Source organism: Fukomys damarensis, unplaced genomic scaffold, assembly GCF_012274545.1.
Source record: "Fukomys damarensis isolate Sample0158 unplaced genomic scaffold, DMR_v1.0_HiC HiC_scaffold_3, whole genome shotgun sequence".
In the NCBI taxonomy this organism is placed as follows: domain Eukaryota; kingdom Metazoa; phylum Chordata; class Mammalia; order Rodentia; family Bathyergidae; genus Fukomys; species Fukomys damarensis.
In genome coordinates, this window is record NW_022900915.1 from 31416333 (window position 1) to 31439737 (window position 23405).

Sequence of the window (23405 nt, forward strand, 5' to 3'; positions counted from 1 at the left end):
TATATATATATATGATACTATGTGAATTGTTTAAGTATGGGAGAGCTTGTACTAGATCTACAAGTTTCCTGTGAAAAATTGTTAATATTCCATCATGCTTTATATATGTACCCTACTCTGCCATTAAAGAAATGCAAAATAAAATAATGCTAAGATTTTATCTCATTCCACAAATAATGGCAATGATCAAGAAATCAAATAATAACAAATGCCAGCATGGCTGCAGTGAAAAGGGAATCCTAGATTGTTGGTCAGAATGTAAAAAGTACACTATTCATGAAAATCAATATGGTGAGTCCTCTAAAACAAAACAATAGAAATTCCATTTGACCCAGCTATTCTTCTTCTAGGTATCTTAGCAGCCTATATGTCCCTCAAGAGATGAATTGGTATTCATATATAATGGAATATTACCTATCTATAAAGTAAAATAAATTCAAGACATTTGTAGAAAAACGGATATTAAGTGAAATAGATCAGACACACAAGCTTAACAACTCTATGGTTTCTCTCTTTTGAGTAATCCAAAGTACAAATAAAGAACAAAATAAAGGATTGATAGAAGGAAACAAGGAGATAGATCTTCTGCAAATGGGAAGGGGACCAAGAGTCTGGGGGAAGATATAAAAATATTTAAGATGCATCATTGTACATGCACCGTGTGTGTGTGTGTGTGTGTGTGTGTGTGTGTGTGTCTGTGTCTGTGTGTGGATTTATTTATTTATTTTGCATCTGGGATTGAACTCAGGCCCTAGAATTTGCGAGGCAGGCAGCAGAAACACTGAGCGAAATCCCCGTCAACCAGCTATATTTGATGCATATAATCTTTATATGTCACAAACATGAACCAAGAAGAAGGAGGAGGAAGAGGAGGAGGGAGAGATGAGAAGGAGGAAAAGGAAGAATAAAAAGAAATAGGGAGGAGGAAGAGGAAGAGGAGAAGAGTTAGGAGAGGAAGAAGGGGGAGGAGGAAGAGGAATAAGAGGTGGAGGAGAGGAGAAGAAGAGGAAGAGGAAGAGGAAGAGGAGGGAAGAGAAGGAGGAGGAGAATGAAGAAAAAGAAGGAGGAAGAGAAGGAGGAGGAGAAGAAGAAGAGTGAAAGAAGATCAAGAGATGGAGTAAGGGAGGTGTGCAAGGAGAGGAAGGGAAATTAAATGATGATATGTTCAGTACATGTACTCATTTCCTAAGATGAATGTAAGTGTCATGCACTCCAAACAAGTACAATCAACCAATGAATCAATAAGTGGGAAGTTCCTGTTCTTCCTCTGGATTGTGTGGGAAATAAATAGAGAATAGTTCAAATGAAAGTATAATAGTTCAAATACTAGTGTACATGCTTGAGCTATTCTAGAGGTAAACATTTAAGAATAAAATAAAAATGTTGTAGTCCCTAAAAATAAAAGAAAATAAGTAAATGTGTACCCTGAAGATAATACAGATTTTTGTATAGTTTTTATTTATTTATATATCAGTTGCCAACATGAAATTATGAATATTTTGGAGGTATTTGCCTTCTTTCATTTTTATATTCATAGGTCTTGGAACACAGTGTATATTCAGGTTTGTAATTGAATTGATGAATACATTAACTTTTAAATGTCCTATCATTCATTTAATAATACTAATATTTTTGCTTTATCATTAAAAAGTACTTCAGTTATACCAAATTTACAGACTTTGGTTGCTACTGTGGATATTAAGTTATGTGCATAGAGTTAGAGGAGAATAACATTTTAATACTGAATCACAGTGGGATGTAGCTATCACTCAAGGTTATAACAGAACTAGATGGCACAGTCAAATTGCTACAATTCAAAAAGGACTCATCACTAGAGGAAAGAGGAGGGACATGAGGCTACCAGAGGCTAAACAGTAAGTCACTCCAAGGTTCAGAGGTAAAACAAAAAGATAAAAGGCTTCCTAGGACCCGGTAGAGAGTCAGATGGAAAGGTGTGTTTGGAGAGACATAGTAATATTTATGCATTCTTTATGTATACTAGGTGAGAGTCCTCTACTGGGGACCCCTGCAGAGGATCCTTATCTCTTGCTCAATGGTACAAGGCAAGAATAAAGACTTAGGCACAGAATCAAAGTGAAATGAGGTACTGAGATGGTCAGAGCTGAGCAAGCAAAGAACCTGAAATAGCCAGAACCACTGATATTTATTGGTTACACAACCGTTCATTAAGTTGGGGTGAGGGGACTATGTGTAGTTGCTATGGATAAGTTGCTGACACAGGCAAAGTTTGTAAAAGAAAAGACAAACAATTCTTGTGTTAGGAACAGAACAGACCAGATATAGGTTGTGGTTAATGATTAACCTGTCTTTTCAGTTAAGAAGATTTCAAATCTGGGAATGGAATTTAAGAGTCACTTTAGCCTCAGCTATTGTGTTATCACATATCAGAGTCCTACAGCTTCATGGACCATTTCTCTGACTCTGCTGTGACTGTTGGCAGGAGAATAATAGTAATCCACACAACACCACAGTGCCCCTATGAGTCACATAGGCTTTGGTCAGACTCACTTTTTTGAACAAGCCAATTATGGGGTTGACTCTTTATAGCCTACACTATTTACAGCCTGCTTTGGGCATCATCTGCATAAGCAGCCCTCTCTGAGCAATAACTGGACTTTCTGTAGTCAGCCTTCCATATCCAAGAGTTGCACATCCTTGGATTCAATCAGCCACAGGTAAAAGCTATCTCCCCACACCTCAGTCATATCTGAGTATGTACAGACCTTTCCTTGTCCTTATTTTCTAAACAGTACACTATAAGCACAATTTACATAGCATTTACATGATAGTAGGAATGATAAACAATCTAGTAGTGATTTAAGTACTTGAGATGACATGCAAAACTTGTGTGCAAATACTATGCCATTTATAGAAGAGACTTCAGCATCTGAGGATTTTGGTACCTCCAGGGCTCCTTGGACCAACTGAAAAACTCTACTAGGAAAACACAAAGTGAAAATTTGGTTTCATATTTTTATAAATGTCAGATATACATAAAATACAAAGAAGAGTTAAATTTTGCAAAACACTTCAATGATATGTGTTAGTCTTATAATTAAAAATCAAGAGGACACAAATTAGCCATTAAAACTATTTACTCACATGCATATGTAATTATATTCAGTAATAAAATATTGAAAACAGATCTCAAAACTTTTGGAGTAAATAAGGCAGGATGGTAAACAAGCTGTGCATAAAAGCACAAAGCATATTTTATGCATAGTTTATATGTTAAAGCAATGCAATCTGTTCCATTTTTGAAAGATTAATTCATATAAATGGGGACACAGTTTGGTTTTCAGAAGTAGCACTTAAATTATATTAGATCATTCCAACATCAAAGAACATGCCTTATGGATGTATTTTTAGTTTCAACTTCATTTTCAAAACGAGGTAGGAGGAGAAACAAAATAGAATTCGGGAGACTAAATTAAAGCATAATAAATAAATTTATGCTTGAGAGGTTCAAGAAAGTGAATGACAAATTTCTCCAGAAAAGCATCCATCTCTATCCTTTGTTAATCCCTCCAAACATCTGGGCATCATATAGAAATGTATGCAGTGAGACACAGTGTCTCCCAGTTTTTCTTTTGATTATTGATAGTCAAAGTTATCTGGAAAGGGCCAGGGATTTAGCTCATTGGTTCCGCTGCCTGCCTTTGCCAGCACAAGGTCCCAAGTTTGATCCCCGGTACAAAAAACAAAAAACAAAAAACAAAACCATAGTTAAAGATATCTGGACAGAATGGGAACACGATTCCAGATCACACTATTATTCTATTGCCTTCACAAGCTCTTAGGCTAAATGAGTGATGATTTCAAGATGCAAATGACATAATCTTGAATTTTCCTTATTATTATTATTATTTTATTTATTTATTTATTTTTTGGTACCGGGGATTGAACTCAGGTCCTTGTGCTTACAACGCAGGCCACTGAACCGCTGAGCTAAATCCCCAGCTTTACTATTATTTTTACAAGTGTCCACCTCATAAAATACCCTTAAAAGAAATAGGAGAGACATCATGTAATAGAATATTACTATCATGCCTGACCTTTCTATTATCAATAGCTTTCACAAAAATCCACCTTAGGTACTTGTGCTAATAAATAAAACTAAAACCTAGAAGTTAAATGTGTTTTAAAATGAATGTTGAGTAAACATATCATTTTTAGAAAAATCTAGGCTTGGTTCCTGCAAATTTAGATCACCAGATTATTTTTGCACCTGAACTTTTATATTCTCACAACAAAAGTAATTAATAGCCATAGTAACAATAATCAAATAAAAGTCTCAACAATTTTTTATGAGAATCAAATTTTTATTTGAATCAAATTTGTTTGAGAATTTTTTTCTCAAAAGTTTTTATGAGATTCAAAAAGGTAAAATATAAAGGTGCCCACTCTTAGTAGACCTCAAACACTGGAAAGAGAAAATTTGATTTCATACAAAAATTAAAGATATTATAAAATTAAAGCATGAAAAATACTTAGAGATTTGTAGTGTGTTTGTATATGTGTATGTGCATGAATATATAGACAAGTTAATAAAGATATGAATATTAATTCAATCAATGATTGTTTACTGGGGCCTTCTCTTCATGTCCCTACACTAGGTAGACACCAACTATAGTATTTAACAGTTAATGAGACACATGAGTTCTGTTTTCCTGGACCTTTTAGTACCATGAGAGACATGAGTGAGTAAAAATACATTATAATATCACTTAATAGGTGTATGATACGGGATGCAGGGGTTCTATGCCAACAATTAGAAGAGGCATCTTAATTGGACTTGGGCTGCTTTGGAGGGGGCAGCCAAGCTCATAACTGAAGTTTACATAAGTATCAGGGAAAAAGTGACAGAAAATGGATTTTGAGACTGAGAAACAGAACATGTCAAGGTCCTAAAGCAAGATAAGATGGCATTTTTCTTAAATTTGAGAGTATTTTAGCATAGTATTTAATGAACAATGCATAGGTTTAGTAGAGCCAGTAATGGCAAAATTGAAATGAGAAAAATATGCAGGTTAGTGGAGCCAGGTCACTGAGTTCCTTGTATCTATTAAGGCTGGGTGTACATTCGGAAACAAGAGAGTAAGAAAGCCTGAGAGAATAGAAAGGTATGTGAGGCAGTCAATCCTTCTGCAGCTCTATTGTTCTTATGTAGTAGGCAGGTAAGGGGAGTTTGACTCAGTGGTCTCTCGGAGCGTGAAAATCTTTCGACAATCTGTGAATCTATAAAATTGTATGATTTGAAAACAAATCTAAATTGTGAGGCAAATATCTTTATAAAGACAGGAGCCTGATTGTGACAGTTGATTGTGTGAACTTTAGAAGTTTAGTTAAGAGAGACTTCAAAGGATCAGCAATTCCACACCCCAGGGTGTGGAAGACCCATCCTAGAGCAGCTCCTCACCTGGATGGTTTAAAGGGGAACTGAGGAAGGACAGATGTGCTTCCATCTCTTCAGAGGAGCTCCAGTGTTCACCTTCCCCTTGGATGTCATCTCCTGGCTTCCAGCACAGACTCTGGCTTCTAGCACGGATCTTTCAGCCTTCCAGCTAGACTCCAGCCTTTCATTGCAAACCCATCAGCCTCCTCTTGATATTGACTCACATGGGACAACTAAATCCTTTGGTCTCCAGTATGCAGACAGACCCTCTTCTCTCTTCCTCATCTAACTGTGTGGGTGGCCACTGTAAGCCAATCTTGTAAATTCATGTACATTTGTATAGCTTGTGTTATAACTGTATCTTCAGCAAATACTGACTGCTATGCTGATATTGATCCTTTCAGCTAAAATCACAGACATGTCAAAGTTTTCATCTTCTCACAATGGATCTGCCTTCACAGCACAGGTGTCACAAAAACATTCAATAAATAAAAGCCAACACTGAAAAGGAAATGGCTCAACAACACTCTCATCACTGTATCTATAGATTTGACTGAGTGTATGACTATTCACTATTTTATCTACAAATGTGGCAAGCTCAACAAAATAACAATCAAAAAATTGAAAAGGAGGTCTCTGAGATGGAAAAGCATCCTTTCAAGTATGCCAGGGTCATGGATAAACTAAATGCTGACTATTTGTAAGATACTATTACTAACATCCCTCTGTAGAAACTTGAGATCAGAAAATATGTGACCAGCGTTGGTGCCACAGGTCATGGAGACTTCATCGAAAACATGATTACTGATACATCACAGGCTGCATGTAATGTTCTGCTTGCTGCTGTTTATACTGGTGAATTTGAAATTCCTCTCTCCAAGAATATGCAGCTCCAGGAGTATGTCCTTCTGATTTACACCCTGCATATGAAGCAACTAATTGTTAGATTTAACAAATGGATTCCACTAAGGCAACCTACAGCAAAAAAAAAAAAAAAAAAAAAAAAAAAAATGAGGAAACCAGCACTTACATTACGAAAATTGGATACAACCTTAGATACTAGTATTTGTGTCAGTTTCTGGTTAAAATGGTGACAATATATTGGACTCATGTTAAATATACATGTCTTGGTTTAAGGGATGGAAAGTCACCATAAAGATGACAATTACAGTAGGACCACCCTACTTGAAGCTTTGGACTGTTTCTTACCCTAGCTTTTCCAACAGACAAGCCTTTGTGTCTGGCTCTCCAGGAAATCTACAAAATTGGCAATATTAGTATGTCCCCTGTGGACTGAATGGAGTTGAGCATTCTCAAACCTAGCATGGTGGTTACCATTGCTATAGTCAATGTCACAGTGGAAATGAAGTCTATTGAAAAGTACCATGAAACTTTATAGTGAAGCTTTTACTGGGGACAACATAAGCTTCAATGTCAAATATGTGGCTGTCAAAGATGTGCACTGTTGTAGTGTTGCTAGTGCCAGCAAAAATAACTCACAAATGCAAACAGCTGGTTTCTCTGCTCAGGTGATTACTTTTGAGCCATCTGGGTGAAATCAGCCCTGGCTAGGCTCCTGTACCAAATGGTCACATAGCTCACATTTCTTGCAAGATATTTAGCAGAAAGAAAAGACTGATTGCTGTTCTAATAAGAAGATGGAAGATGTACCTAAAAAAATCAAATCTGATGATGCTGCCATTATTGATATGGGCAGTCAAGCCCACATGTGTAGAGAGCTTTCTGACTTTTCTATGCTGTTTTACTATTTTTGATATGAGAATATGGCTGCTGTGGGGGCCATCAAATCAGTGGTAAATGAGGCTGCAGGAGCTGGCAAGGTCACCAAGCCTTTCCCAAAAGCTCAGATGGTGAATATCATCCTTAGTATCTGCCAGCTTACATTTCATCAGCGATGGTATAACGGTCTCGAACTGTTTATCTCATTGACATTGTTAATGATAAAAATGTGTTGTAAAACCTTTAAAGGGAAAGGGGTAATGTTTTGTGAACTGTTTATTTGGTGTGTGTGTGTGTGTGTGTGTGTGTGTGTGTGTGTCTGAAATCTGTACCTGCTAATGAAAATAACTTGATAAAATATTTGGCCCAGAATTCTGAAGCCCATTAAAGTAAAGTTTAATGAAAAAAATAAAAATAAAATAAATCTTTCTAGCATAGCAATTAGCAACATTTTCCAAGGTGAGAGCCTCCTCATGAACATCCACAAAGACCTCACAACAGGAAATCTTTTAGTTTTATATCAATTGAAATATTCTTGAAAAAAAATAAGATCAGTGCAAGCACTTCCACCTTAGCCACTTAAGAAAGGAAATAAAATTTCAGATAATTTCATTTTATTGTTGTTTGCAGAGTATTGCCCTATAAATCACTTTCCAGAATTAAACTGAATACTGAAATTAAAAAATAGTTTAGGAAATGGTTTTTAAGTGGGATAAAATCAGGTAATGAGATGTGAAATTATATTGACAAATTTAATCCCTTTGCTGTTACGTGGTTTTGGTGCTTAATGAACATATGAAGTATCTGGATAAAATGTTTCTATGATAAATGCATCAAATGCCAAGTTGCAAACATGTTTCTGTTATGATGCAAAGTGCTCCAAACTCCATGGGGATCAACTGCTGGTTTCAAATCAGGAAACCCTGGGTCTAGTGGTATTTTTTGCTACTTATCACAGATGTATGACTTTGAACAAGTCATTCAGCCTCCAGGATTTAGTTTCTTCCACTTTAAAAGAATATAAATATGAATAGCATGAGCATGAATTTCTTCACAACAAAGAGATGAGGTTCATTAAAGCACAGATGCAAAGACATCTTGAAAACTCTAAGCACTTTACAAATCCAAGAAATTATTATGTGCATTGTATATTTACATCTAATCAAATAAATAGTGCAGGAAATGCTTACATTTCTGATTGAACCACCACATGAGACTGACATGTGCTATCACAGAGAGGATCAAAGAAAAAAACAAAACTCACTGTGGTCATCAGAGTTCTTGGGATATTAAAGAGAAGAGTGCTCGCTTCTATCCACACGAGCATGGACCACATATCCTGTTCCAAATACAACCCTGAGATGCAGAAATGCTTCTATGAAATGCTCTGAACAGTCCTCTCTGCTATCCACCCGAGCATGCTAGCCTGTAGAACTCTACCCAGAAACACTTGAACATTAGAAGATGTATGAAAAGGGGAGAGAGAAGCTTTTACCATATAAAATTGAAAAAATATGACAAGCCTTTTGAAAGTAAAAATATTTTAAATTGAAGCTATTAACATTGGCAGTGGCATACTTTTTACATCCGAGTAACCTCTGATGTAAAATATATTTCAAAAGTCAACAGGATATCAGTCTTTTGTCTGAGGAACAGCTGGCAAAGATTCTTTTCCACTCTGTTCATTGTTTCTTTATTCTGTTGATGATTTCTTTTCTTGTGCAAAAGTTTTTTAATTAGATGAGATCCTAGGGCTAGGGATTTAGCTCAGTGGTACCATGCCTACCTTGCAAGCAATGTTCTGAATTTGATCCCTGGTATTGGGGAAAAAAAGATGACATTCTAGCTGTTGATTCTTTTTAATATTTCCTGTGTGATCAGGGTTTCATTCATAAAGTTTTTGCCTACACTTATATCTTCAAGAGCTCCACCTATTCTCTATTCCAGAAGATTCATTGTTTCTGTTTTAATATTTAGATCTTTGATCCATTTTGATTTTAGTTTACTGCATGGTGAAAGACATAGGTCCAGTTTTAGTCTTCAGCATGTGGAAATCCAGTTTTTCCAGCACTGTTTATTAAAGAGATTTTTTTCTAGTGAAGACGTTTGAGCCTGTTGTCAAAGATAAGGTGTCTGAGTTATTTGGAGTTGTTTCTGCATCTTCTATTCTGTTTCATTCATCTGTGGGTGTTTATTGCGAGTGCCATTCTGTTTTTGTCATAGTACCACTGTAGTGAAATTTCATATCAGGGATTACAATGCCCCCCGTGTTGCCTTTGTTCTTCAAAGTGCTTTTTACTATTCTAGGTTTCTCCTAGTATAAATGGCAAATTTATATATACATATATATATATAATATATAATATATATAATATATATATATAAACTTCAAATCACTCATCATTAGAGAGATACAAATTAACACAATGTTAGATTCCATCTCATTCCAGAAAGAATAGCTATTATCAAGAAATCAAACCATAACAAACACTGGTGGGGCTATGGAGAAAAGAAACCCTTCTTTACTGTTGGTAGGAGTGTAGGCTGGTGCAACCACTGTGGAAATTAGTGTACAGATTCCTCAAAAATCTAGGAATAGCAGTTTCATTTGATCCAGTATCTTCCCAAAACAATTAAAAGCATCACACCACAGTCATATAGGCACACCCATGTCCATAGCAGCACATTTGCAATAGCTGAATCTTGGAAAAAACCCAAATGTCCATCAACTGATTAATGGATAAAGAAAATGTGTTTTTTAAATATACAATACAATATTACTCAGCCATGAAGAAGGATAAACTTGAGATATTTATAGCTAAATGGATGCACCTAGAGACTATATTTTATGTGAAATAAATTGGACGTATATGTGTAAATATTGCATTGTTTCTGTTATGAGAAACTGAAAATGTAAATAATGACCAAAATGTATTATAGATACTATGAAATAGGGAGAAAATGCTCAAATGGAAAGGGCACAGGGAGGCAGAAGAGAGAAAAGAAGGAGGGGAAAAAAAACAAGAAAGGAGATAAAATGGAAACAAAACTCTTGTAAATAAGAAAGGAAAGACGGAAATTGGGTAGAAGGGAGGGTAGGGGAATGGGAAAAATATAAATCAAGATATAATATATACAGGTACATATTCCATGCGATGAATGTGATCATTATGTATATTTAAATTGTACCAAATAAACTTAATTAATGATTTAAAAATCAGATATCAAAATCTAAAAACCATGAACAAATTTACACTTCCTTAAAAGTATCCCAGACCTGCAAACGCAGGCAAGTAGTAGTCACCCAGTAATGGCTACAAAACTTGTAAGATACCAGTGACTATGAAAGAGAAAGTAGAGTGAAATAACTGGGAATGATCTGGTAATAGGAGAAGTTCAAGATGTCCACCAGGTATGTGCTGGAAGGCACAATGGCAGTGTGAGAACAGCAGCTAACAGTGCGTGATATGTCCAAACCAATAACTGGGCACACAAGAGCCAAAGGTCAGTTCTGAACTAGCAGGAAGAGTATGAGCTCCTCTGAAGTATCACACTGCCCAGCCAGAACCCTGATAACACCTCAGAAGTGAACAACAAGGAGGAAGAACTGGCGTGGTTCTATCAGAGAACTGGACAAGGACAGCAGAGGCAAAGAAAGAGACCTGGATAACAACAGGGAAAGGAAACAGCCAAGAAAAACTGGGGAGCAAACCACCATATTTTAAAATATTACCCAATAGTAGAGGAAGCCTGTCGAACTTGTAAAAGGTATTCTGAACTATACTTCTTTCTAAAGAATCATGGAAACCAATTTTTCATAAATATGAGCAATAGAAAAAATCAAGTTCAAATCCCATAAAAAATGTATTAAAGGAAACATGGAATAAAGAACACAATAACACATGGTAGGAAGAAATGTTTGCAAATCAAAACCTTAACTATGGGCTGGGAATTTAGCTCAGTGGCACCGTGCCTGCCTTACAAGCACAAGGTCCTGAGTTCGATCCCCAGTAATACACACACACACACACACACACACACACACACACACACACACACACAAAACAGAAACTCTAACCTATTATTCTGAAGCAAACTAAATTTTTTAATAATGAGGAAAGGGTGCAAGTGACAAAGAAGTAACATAAATTAGAATTAGGAAAACCCTATGAATCAATGAAACTCATGACAGAATCACCCACCAAAGAAAAATAACTTCTGAAAGGACAACTTAACTAAAAGGAGGATTAAAAAAAATGGTGCAGCACATAATGCCTTAAGATTAATAAAAAGTGGGAAGGCATGAAAATTTAAAGAAAGGAAGTAAATAAGATAAAGATTAGTAAATAAAAGTGACAGGTTGAAGACAGATACTATACTTGATCTGAGTCAAAAGACCAAGAAGCGATGACATGTTAAAGACAGACAAAAACAATTCAAGATATAAATAATAAGAAGAGGAAAGCTGAAGAAACAAACCAGAATAAATATTGTTTCTTTTAAAACTCAAGAAAAAATACCTGAAATAAAAATCATTATTTAAAAGATCTAAAACTAAATTTAAAAAAACAACAAAAAACAATCTGTACCTGAAAAAGCATCAAAATATCTTTTGATAAAATTACTGTACTTAAAAAAGCAAAAAGTCTATTGGGAAAAGTCTATAGGAAAAGGGGGAAAGTGACTTCTAAAGAAAATAATTAGATAATGATCAGACTTTTCAACATCAATACTTTCTCCCTTCAGGAAATGGAGTAACATATTTATGACAGACAAGAAGAGAGCACATAGGCTAAAGATTTTGTATTTAGAAAAAATTGAATTTCAATTATAAAAGCAGGGAAATTCAATCAACTAAAATGACTACAGCTTCCAAATAACTTCTCATGATCACGGCGTGTGGTGGCGCATGCCTGTAATCCCAGCACTTGGGAGGCTGAGGTAGGAGGATCACAGAGAGTTTGAGGCCAACCTGGGCTACAGAGTGAGTTCAGGGTCAGCCTGAACTATAAAGGGAGACCCTGAATCAAAACAACAACAAAAACAAAAAATTCTCATGAGAACCAAGACCTGTCATGTAAAGTACAAGATCCCAATAATGAATGTAATTGTACTGTATACCTAAAATGTACCAATAAACTCAATAAAAAAATTCTCATGATTATGTGTAAAACTCATACTAAATGAAGATTAGAGGAAGGGACTATATACTAAGTATAGCTATATACTCTGACAAGATAGATACAGTACAACTATTTTTAAAAGGAAGAATAACATGATAAGAACAAATGAAAAATAAAATTGATGGTAGTAGAACTGTTATTATTACTCTTAGGCACTTTATGTATAACTTGAGATAAAACAAATGATTACTTGAGGGATATTCTAACTGTATCTTCTGTTGTGTTCTCAAGAATAATGCTTATTGTCAAAGAAAAAAATACAGACACAATATTAAAAAAATGTATGTAGAAACACCATAGTACTGAATTTGAATTGAAAATCTTGTTACTAATCCTGTCAATTACGTTATCTCTTTAGATAGAAAAGTAGTTAGAGCTCTGTTCACTGAAAGAAACAGTGACAGATCCAGTAATAATGAATACTTCTTGTATCCAGAAAATAATATTGATCTATAATTTCTTTAAGTCTAGAAAAAATGTATGATGTAAACTTTGAGCACCTTGTCATACTCTATAGCAAGAAAACAATAAAAAATATGTGTCATCCTTTTAACAGAGTAGCTGGATACAAGGTCAACACCCAAAAATCAATAGCCTTCTTATACACAAATAACAGATTCACTGAGAGAGAAATTAAGAAAACAATTCCTTTCACAATAGCACCCCCAAAAATGAAGTATCTGGGAATCAATCTAACAAAAGAAGCAAAAGACCTCTACACTGAAAACTACAGTACTCTGAAAAAAGAGATCGAAGAGGATATAAGAAAATGGAAAGATATCCCCTGCTTCTGGGTAGGAAGAATCAACATAGTGAAAATGGTCATACTACCAAAACTGCTATACAGATTCAATGCAATACCAATTGAAATCCCAACACTATATTTCACAGAACTAGAAAGAAGAATCCAAAAATTCATTTGGAACCATAAGAGACCTAGTATAGCAAAAGCCATCCTAGGCAACAGACACATGGCAGCGGGTATAAAAATTCCCAATCTGAAACTATACTACAAAGCCACTGTGAAAAAACAGCACAGTACTGGCAAAGAAACAGACTGGAGGATCAGTGGAACAGAATGGAAGACACAAAAACAACTCCAGATTCACTCAGCTACCTCATCTTTGACAAAGGAGCTGACCATCCCCACTGGAGGAAAGATAGTCTCTTTAATAAATGGTGTTGGAAAAACTGGATCTCAACCTGCCAAAGATTAAAACTAGACCCTTATCTTTCACCATGCACTAAAATAAAATCAAAGTGGATTAAAGATCTAAATATTAAAACAGAAACACTAAACTTGCTGGAAGATAAATTAGGCAGAACTCTTGAAGACATTGGCATAGGAAAAGACTTAATGAACAAGTCCTCAGTAGCACGGGAACTAGCAGAAAGAATCAACAACTGGGATCTCATCTTATTGAAAAGATTCTGCACTGCAAAAGAAACCATCAACAGAACTAAGAGACAACCTACAATGTGGGAAAAACTTTTTAACAGCTGCTCCTAAGATAATGGACTATTATCTAGAATATATAAAGAACTCAAAACAATCAGCCCCCCCAAAATATAAAGATCCAATTCAAAAATGGGCATCTGAAATGAACAGACATTTCTCAGACAAAGAAGTAAAAGCAGCAAGTAAATATATGAAAAAATGTTCCATATCACAGGTCATTCAAGAGATGCAGATGAAAACAACACTGAGATTCCACCTCACCCCACAAAGAATGGCTGCTATCAAGAAATCACACAATAACAAATGTTGGCGGGGTTGTGGGAAAAAGGAACCCTTCTCCACTGTTGGTGGGAGTGCAGACTAGTGCAACCACTATGGAAACCAATATGGAGATACCTCAAAGAGCTAGGTCTAGAGGTTCCATTTGACCCAGCCATCCCTCTGCTGGGTATATTTCCAGGGGATTTAAAAGAATCATACCAGAGAGATATATGCACACCAATGTTTATAGCGGCACATTTTGTAATAGCTAAAACTTGGAAACAGCCCATCTGCCCATCAGTTGGAGACTGGATAAAGAAGATGTGGTTTTTCTATATAATGGAATACTACTCAGCCATAAGGAATGATAAATTAGAGTCATTCATAGGAAAATGGATACATATTGAGGATATACTCTTAAGTGAAATAAATAAGTCATGCATGTGTAAATACCAAATAGTTTTTCTGGTGTGAAAAACTATAATGGTACACAATATCCTAATGTGATAATTAAGAGTGTGAAATAGGAAGAAGAGGGCCAAAGGTGTAGGGAAAGTGGGAAGGGTAGGGGAAAGGAAATAAGGGAAAAGAAAAAATATGAGAAAATGAAAAAATGGAAATAAAGAGTTTGTAAATGGGGGGGTGAAGGGAGGGAAGGGAAAGGGGAAAAAATGAAATCTAAGACCTGTCATGTGAAGGTACAGGATCCCAGTAATGAATGTAACTGTACTGTAGACCTAGATTGTACCAATAAACTCAATAAAAAGAAAAAAAAAATTTAAATATGTGTCATCAACATAAGAAACAACTTGAAGAAATGCCCATCGTGGAAAATTTAAGCTTCCATAAGCATAAGAATTGAAATGGATTGAAACTCCTGAATTAACAGTGATCCTTATAAAAAACATTGTTCACTTTCAGAGAATGATAGGAAATCAGTTAATTGTCTTAAAAGTCAGTATCTTAAAATCTAACAGATTTAAAGAATCAAGAATTGGGCCGAGAATATAGCTCAGTGACACAGCACCTGCCTGGCAAGTACAAGGCCCTAAGTTTGTTTCCCAATACAAAAGAAAAAAAAAAAAGAATCAAGCATTTATCCTGCCTTTTCTTTATCAACTGTACTCCAGGATAACAATTAGATGAAGAGAAGCATCTTTTTATTGTTATTCAGATATTAAATTTAAAGTAAATGATAAAATTGTACTACCACCATTTTGCAATGACAATAAATTATTGAATCTAGGCATTGAGTATCAATAACTAACAAATCACAAAAAGAGAGGGGGCCACACATAAAGTGCCTCCTGATAACGGAGTAAATGTTTATTAATAGTTAGTAAATTATTCATTAATACCTCACTATTGTAATCTTACCAAAGCTATTCAACATGAATTTGATCAATGCTGTGTATTCAACTACCAGTTGGAAATGCAAAGGACAGAGAAAGAGTTGAACTGGACCCAGTGTGCGATGAGAACAATATGGGGTGCATAAAACTGTCCTGGTGAGATAGCTTGGGGTTTTAAAACATAAAATGAAAAGAAAGTGATTGGAGTAAGAATTTTTTGATTACATAAGACTTAATGAATATATCGAGTTTTTCTTTAAAAAATGAGCAAGACTAAAGTAGAGCATCCAAGAAGTATTCTTGGATGATAAGACCATAAATAAATTCAAGTATCATAAAAGTCAGCATAACAGTTAATTCTTAGGATGAGGAAACAAATATGAATAGGAATAGCCTTCCATGTGGAAGGCTTAATTCTCTGAACAAGAATTAATTTCTTAACACAGATGGTACCTACTAAGAGGGTTTACTTTTAATAGTTCACTATGCTGTACATTAGTTTTCTAAGGTTCACTGTATTATTGTTTTATTTTATATTTTTAAAAGAATTTGAAACTTTCAACCTAATCATTTATTATTTATTATTTACACATTTGTATGTTTATTCTGGAGAAAGATCACTGCCTTAAGATATTGTCATTACATAATAAATGCCAAATAATTCACCATATGACAAAAATAATCAAGCATTATTGTGTAAATAGAAACAAATTGATTGAAAATAAAATAAACTTACTATTTGCCACCAGAGAATGTAACTGTTTGCAAATATGAAAAGGGTGCGAACTTTAGCAAAGTTCAGAAAGAAACAAAAGCAGGATTATAATTCTAAATTTCAAGCTTATAGCCCTTTTAGTTGCAAAATCATTCTATTTCCTTAACAGCCACTCTGTGCTTCAAAGTCAGTGAACTCTGTGAGGGACAAAGTGTCCACTAATTCAATGATTTGATAATATTTATTTTGATGCAAACCACTATTGATACTTTACATCCAATCCACATTTTGAGAGATAATCACAATAAGGTGCCCATCCCAAATACTTTTGAGAATTTTCTTTTAAAAAATGAAATATAACAATGTATTTTTCACTAAGGCAATAAGTTCATAACCTTATTTTCATTTCATAGAACACTTCTAGAACAAACAATGATGCATCTAAATATCTCAAAATTGTCAACTTTTTTATATACTGTATATCAGACTCCCAGCAGTTGAGACAGGGAAATCTGAAAAGAGAAAATTTCTGGTGAATATGGATAGTTTTTCATATTTGCCCATATTACTTACCATTTTGTGTTCTAATTTTTTCCTGTACACTATAGTTTTACTTAGAACCATTTCTCTTCATTGTGAGAAACCATTATTTCTTACAGTATGGGTCTGGTGGTGATGACTTCTCTCAACTTTCAGTCTAAAAATGGCTTTATTTTATTGTCACTGTTGGAAGAGATTTTGGGTAGATATAGAATTCTAAGGTAAAAATTTTTATTTTCCCCTGTGTGCTTTAAAGATAATACTATGCTTGCTCTGGCCTCCATTGTTCATGGTGAGAAGTCAGCTGTCATTCTTTTCATCATGATTCTGCATATGATTGATATGTCTTTTCCTCTAAATGTTTTTTAAGATATTTCTCTTTATATTTGATTTTCATGATGGAATTAGCTGTAATTTTACTTGTTTTGATGGTTTTGACACTTTCCAAATTTATGAGTGTTTTCTCAACAATACACACTCTAAACACTCAGAGTATTCCTCAGAAAGTATAATTCTTAATTAGATATTAATCAACTATTTTGTGCTAATCAAAATCCTGACTGTCTTCCCAAATGACAGATAATTGATTGTTGATTGCAGTTAACACTTCACAGGAATAGCTGATTTCAGTTGCATTTTATCCATGGAATCTCAGCTTTAGGACAATACTGCTAGGCAAAAGAGCCATGTAATATGAATAAACTATAGATTTTTTGTTTAAAATTTGCATCCTTTTATGCCTTAGCAGGGAAAAATATTCCAGATGAAAATTTTGTTTTAGAATTTACTGACAGAAAAGAGCTTTGTCTCCCATGGATAATTGTTCCATTTCTATTTTGTTGATAAGGCAGCTCCAAAGCTGAACCTCACATTGATCCTATTTTTAATTGTTTCTAGCTTAGTAAAAATTACATTTAATAATAAATAAGTAGAAGTGGTATGCTTTTGTTGAGTCCTTCCCACACTGAGCACCAGTGAATTAATGCAGAAATGTATTACTTACCTAAACACACACACACACACACACACACACACACACACACACCGGGGAGGGGAGTAATACATAAAAAGGAAAGAGGAAAAAAAAAACAAATTTTCATAAAATGCATCATCCCAATGTTTGGTGCTCTTAAGGTGGTGGGTCTCAATTGGGAATCGGTGTGCTCCTCAGGAGGTCGGGAAAGTCTACAGATAATTGTTAATGTTACAAATGGGAGGATGCTACTGGTTGGTAGCAAATAGGGGCCAATGATGCTGCCAAACATCCCCCAAAATACATGCTAGAGCCCTCCACAAAAAATTATTCATCTTAGAACATCAACAATGGTATTGGTGAGAGACCTTGGTTTAGTGTGTTTCTACTATAAACTTTTCAAGTTACTCTGTTTTCACATATCTAAGCAAAGTTAGAATATAACCAATAATTGTATGAATCAATAGCTAAAAAAAATAGGCAGAATCATCTCCACTATGCAGACTATGCACATAAATAAAATAATAGAATACATACAGATGCTACATGGGGCCCATGATTTTTTATTGTTATTTTTGTTGTTGTTGTTGTCATTGTTGTTTATTTCAGCAGCCAAGAATCTTACTCTGTTTTTTTGTGTGTGTTTTGACATTACTTGACAGAATAGAATAGTTCCACCCCAAAGTAAAATGAATAATTCATTAAAGAAAACGTCTCAAAAGCTACAAATTTCACCTCAAAAGCTGAGTAGAGCTGACTTCCAGCTATAGATGTTTGTTTGTTTGTTTTTTAGCTTTACATGTTTGTATTTCTCTCCTTAATCTGAGCAGGATTGTATGTAAACATCTCAAACTGGTATAGGTCTCAAGTAAATTTCCTTTTATTGTTGAGTAATTTACAAAGATATGAATGCCTCTGATTTAGAACAGAGCCCTATTTTCTACTTTACCAGAAGTAAATTTAAAATATTCAAAAATATTTCTGACTACTCACCAATTTTGGTCATTACTTTCTAAAAAACAGTACATTGACTCTTCCACCCTATTTAATTAGCACATTCTTAAAATAACAGAGAAGTTTTGGGTACTCCAGTGAGCTCCAGTTTAGGTGGGCAATTAAAGAATATATTTTCTCACCATATGCATGCTCTTCTAGATAAATACAGTTTATGAAAAGCATGTTTAATTTCATCTATTACTGGCAGAAGACTTGACAAATGTCTTTATGTAACTGCAGTGAAAATCAGGTTCTGTTAAATCATTCTCAAAGACAGAATTAACTACTTCAAAACCTTGACTTGGAAACACCACAGAGTTTTCAATTATGTTCTTAGGACAACATTTTATATAAAATGGCTTAGCATTTTTTCTCCTAAATAGCAAAATAAACTGACTCACTAACATTCTAATAATATGGTGGTAACAAGTCATAAGTTAAACTGAATAACATGGTCTTAATGCTTGTCAGGGAACAATCATGAAATCTGACTAATTAGGTAGTCTCAAATTTGAGAATTCCACAGATTGACTGGATAAATAACAATGGTTTAATTAATGCCACACTTCTAGCCATTAGGTTAAAAAGAATTGACAGCAAGAAAATGTTAACATCCTAATTGGCTTTAAATCTGAAAAGGTGCTAATTTTTAACATTAACTAAACTTTTCAAAGATCATTCTCTTTCAACATAAAGCTAAATTGCACATCCAAATCATTAAATGTCAATTTTGAGGTCAATCAAACTTTGCCCAATATTCCCAAAAGAATTAAACTGCCTTTCTAATACTGTGCATATTGCTTAGGTAAATTTGCCTCAAATTCCACATTAAAAGGTATTTTTTTAAAGTTAAAATTGCTTGACAATTTTAATGTAATATTCCTTATTACAGCTTCTGGGTTTAGAAAGCCACCATGGTTTTAATGCATTAGGATTACACTCATGAATACATGAGAGTCCTTTAACTTGTTTTTACATAGAGTTCACAGAAACATGAATACAGTATGAACTGTATAGACTATGACAATTAACATTAACCTGTGATATTCCTAATAATAAAATATCCAAATATCACCACAGAATAATTTTAAATACAAACAAATTGGGAAGCATTTTATATTACCTACATATGAAAAATGTGTGATGTCTCAAGTGGTATTAATTCTTCAAGTATTAGGCTTTATTTCTATTTTTCTTTTTCTAATTCTAACTTTTAAAACATATATTTTTTTACTATAAATCAATTTAAACATACACATAAAACATTTACAACAAAAATGCATAAAATAACTAGGAATTCCCTTAACTAAATATAGCCTTCTTTTTTAAATACAAAAGTTTGCTAGCATATAAATGAAGATCTTAATATACTGAAAACTATACTGAGGAGTCTAAAGCTGTCAACTTTCCCCAAAATTAATATATAGAAAGGTACTGCATAAAATCCTATTTGTTTTAAATAAAAAATGAATTGTGATAACCATGTACAGATATGACAGCCATTTTTAGGTAAATTACTTCTCTATATTCTATATTTCTTTTTTTTCTTTTTATTGAATTTATTAGTACAATCTAGGTATACAATACAGTTACATCCATCATTGGGATTCTGTACCTTTACATAATAGGTCTTGATTCTCAATTTTTCCCCTTGTCCCTGCCCTCCCTTCACCACCTCCTCCCTTCCCCATTTACAAACACTTTATTTCCAATTTTTCAGTTTCTCATATTTTTTTCCTCTCTCACTTTCCCTACACTTTTAGCCCTTTACTTCCTATTTCACATTATTAATTATCTCATTAGGATCCTGTGTACTATTATAGTTTTTTGCACCAAAGAAACTATTCGGTATTTCAGTTAAAGAAATCTCTGTATGAACATTAAAAATAGGGAATCCTAAAATAGAACTAAAAAGGAAAGTAAAAGAGAAAAGGCAATGATGTAACATTAAAATAATCCTTAATTCTGGAGATGAAAATGGTCCCTGAACATATTTAAATTGCTTCTTTCTCTTATAGTCTTATCTTATTCTTTTTTTCATTATTTAGAGAATATTTTATTAGTTTCTGTAATCAAACCCACATAGATATGACCTTACATATTTAGTATGATGTGTTACCCCTGTATACATGGAAAAAAAATAAAAATAAAAATAAAAAAATTAACAGTTCTAGACCAATATGGTTGTCCATTTCTGCACAATGCATAGAAAATAGCAAAGTTCTGCCGCTGTTGTACCTGGCACCATTTTTTTTTTTATTAGCATCTTAATCATCATCTGGAAAGAGAACATTCTAGAGTAATATCATTCTAGAGTAATATCATTAAATGTAGCTCTGATAAAGCACGGTCCCTACTATGTATCATAAAGCAGGTACAAGATATTTTAAACTCATAGAGGTATGATTCAGTACCATCCTACATCGATAATATTAGAATCAGTTTTGGTTTGAAATTTACTTTGTCTGCAAATAAGATTGCTACCCCTGTTTTTTTCTGGGCTCCTGTCACATGGAGAATTGTTTTCTATCTTTTCACTTTCAGTCTATGGGCTTCTTTTTGCACTAGGTGTGTTTCTTGTATACAACATATTGTTGGATTTTGCTTCTTATTCCATTTTGCCAGTCTATTTCTCTTGATTGGTGAGTTGAGGCCATTGATATTGCTGGTTATAACTGGTACATACTGATTTATTATTGACATGTTATTGGCCTTTTGTTGACTCTTTTTACTTTTTCACCTTCTCCTTTTAATTTCTTGCCTTGCCTATTTGATTTGCTCTGTTGGGCCTCATGGTGTTGTTGCCTTCATTGTCTTTTTCTAGGATCTTGTTTAGAATTGCTTGTAGTGCTGGTTTGGTATTCATGTAGTTTCTCAGGTGTTCTTTGTCGTGGAAGTGTCTTATTTCCCCATCCATTTTGAAAGAGAGTTTTGCTGGATACATCAGTCTAGGTTGGAGGTTGTTCTCTTTTAGTACTTGAAATATCTCATTCCAGGCTCTCCTTGCCCCAAGGGTTTGTGTTGAAAAGTCTGCTGTGATTCTGATGGGCTTTCCTTTGTATGTGATTTGTTTCTTTTCTCTTACTGCTTGTAGTATTTTGTTCTTCTGTTGGGTTTCTGGGATCTTGATTATTATATGTCTAGGTGTAGATTTTTTTTTTGACTGCAGCTAGTTGGGGTCCTATATGCCTCACTTATCTGAATGTGAAATTCTTCCCCTCTGTTTGGGAAGTTTTCTGTCATTATTTCTGTGAACAGCTTTTTAAAGTCATTTGTTTTTTCTCCTGCTACTTCATGTATTCCTATCAGTCTTATGTTATTCTTCTTTGCATCATCTAGGAGTTGTTGGATCGATTTCTCATGATCTCTTACTGTTTTTAAGAGACCTCTCTTTTCATGGTCACTGACTGCAATCTTATCTTCTATATCTGAGAGTCTATCTTCCCATTCTTTTATTCTGTTGCATACACTTTCTATGGAGGGTTTAATCTCCTGGATATCTGTTTGAATCTGTTTTATGGATTCCATTTCTTTCCTATGTTGGGTGTTTATTTTTTCCACTTCTTTCTTATGCTGGGCCTTCATGGTTTCTATCATGGTCTTGAGCTCATCTATTTTTTTTGTCAGTTTCTGCTCTAGAGTCTCGAATCACAAGTTCCATTTTGCTCACTATCTCTATGGTTATCTAGGAAATTATTTCTGTTTTGAATTTTTCTAGAGCCTGATTGATCTGTTTTGTTACTTCCTGTGCTTTGAGTTCAGGGTGTCCTGGTGGTTCACTATCGGCCTTTTCATCCTCATTTGCCCTACTGTTTGCCATTGGTGAACTGGAAGTCTGTCCTTGTGTCTTGCTTAAGTGTTTTCTCATTTTAATTTTTGTTGTCGGACTGTCCTTGGTTTAATCACCCAAATCTTCCTGATATAGTTGCACCCTAGCTTCTGTGTCTCTAACGACCCACAGACATTCTCACCTTCATAACATCAGAGAAAACAGCTCGTCAAAACAACCGCAATGCTTTATCCCAACTGATACAATCAGCAATACATTAAGATCAAGCACACCTTGGACACTGACCACCTGTGGTAGTCAGTAGTCTATCACCCTTAAATCATTTGAATTAAATTGAAATCAAGAAGCAGTCCAGAACATGTCTGCAGTGAACAAAATTTCAATATAGTGTATTTACCATTTAATGGCTCAGACAGAGCTAGGATGCAAGATCCCTGGTCACAGTTAGCTGACAGCTGAACCCTATGACACTGACTGACCTCGGGCTGCAAGGCCCAGATTGACTTCCCCAACCTTCTGAACAGTTGAGCTCCACAAGGTTCTATTACAGGTTTCCCACACCCTTTCTTTAAAGATGTTCAAAGTTGGGAACTCAGAAAAATACCATTGATGACCCCCTCTGCCTCTGCAGAGTGGGACCAAAGACTGGCACAGTCAGAAGGTCTGAGAGTGCACATGCAGTGGGGGGCGGGTAATGGGGGTGCTCGCAGCTACCTTCCCGGCCCTTGAGTGATGGCGACTGGGGTGGGAGAAGGCATGGCTCTCCTTCCCACGGTGGATTGTGGCCCAGGCTCTTAAAACATATATTAAGATATATACATCCATGAAAATGTTACCCAAAAGCAGGTAATTTTATATATTACATTCTTTTCTGGCTTTACTAAATATTTGAGGTCACAAATCTCTACTGAAAATATTTAACAAAAACACATTTGTGGTTCTCTTTTAGTATGGGGCATAGGGAAAAATGGAATATATAT

The 23405-nt window shown here is 34.7% G+C and overlaps 1 long non-coding RNA gene and 1 pseudogene across 1 annotated transcript in view; both read right to left on the reverse strand.

Moving 5' to 3' along the window:
• Nucleotides 1-23405, reverse strand: part of LOC104862089 — a 423368-nt gene that overhangs the window by 240780 nt on the left and 159183 nt on the right. The gene's annotated exons all lie outside the window — the stretch shown is intronic.
• Nucleotides 11491-11565, reverse strand: LOC117287502 (annotated as a pseudogene).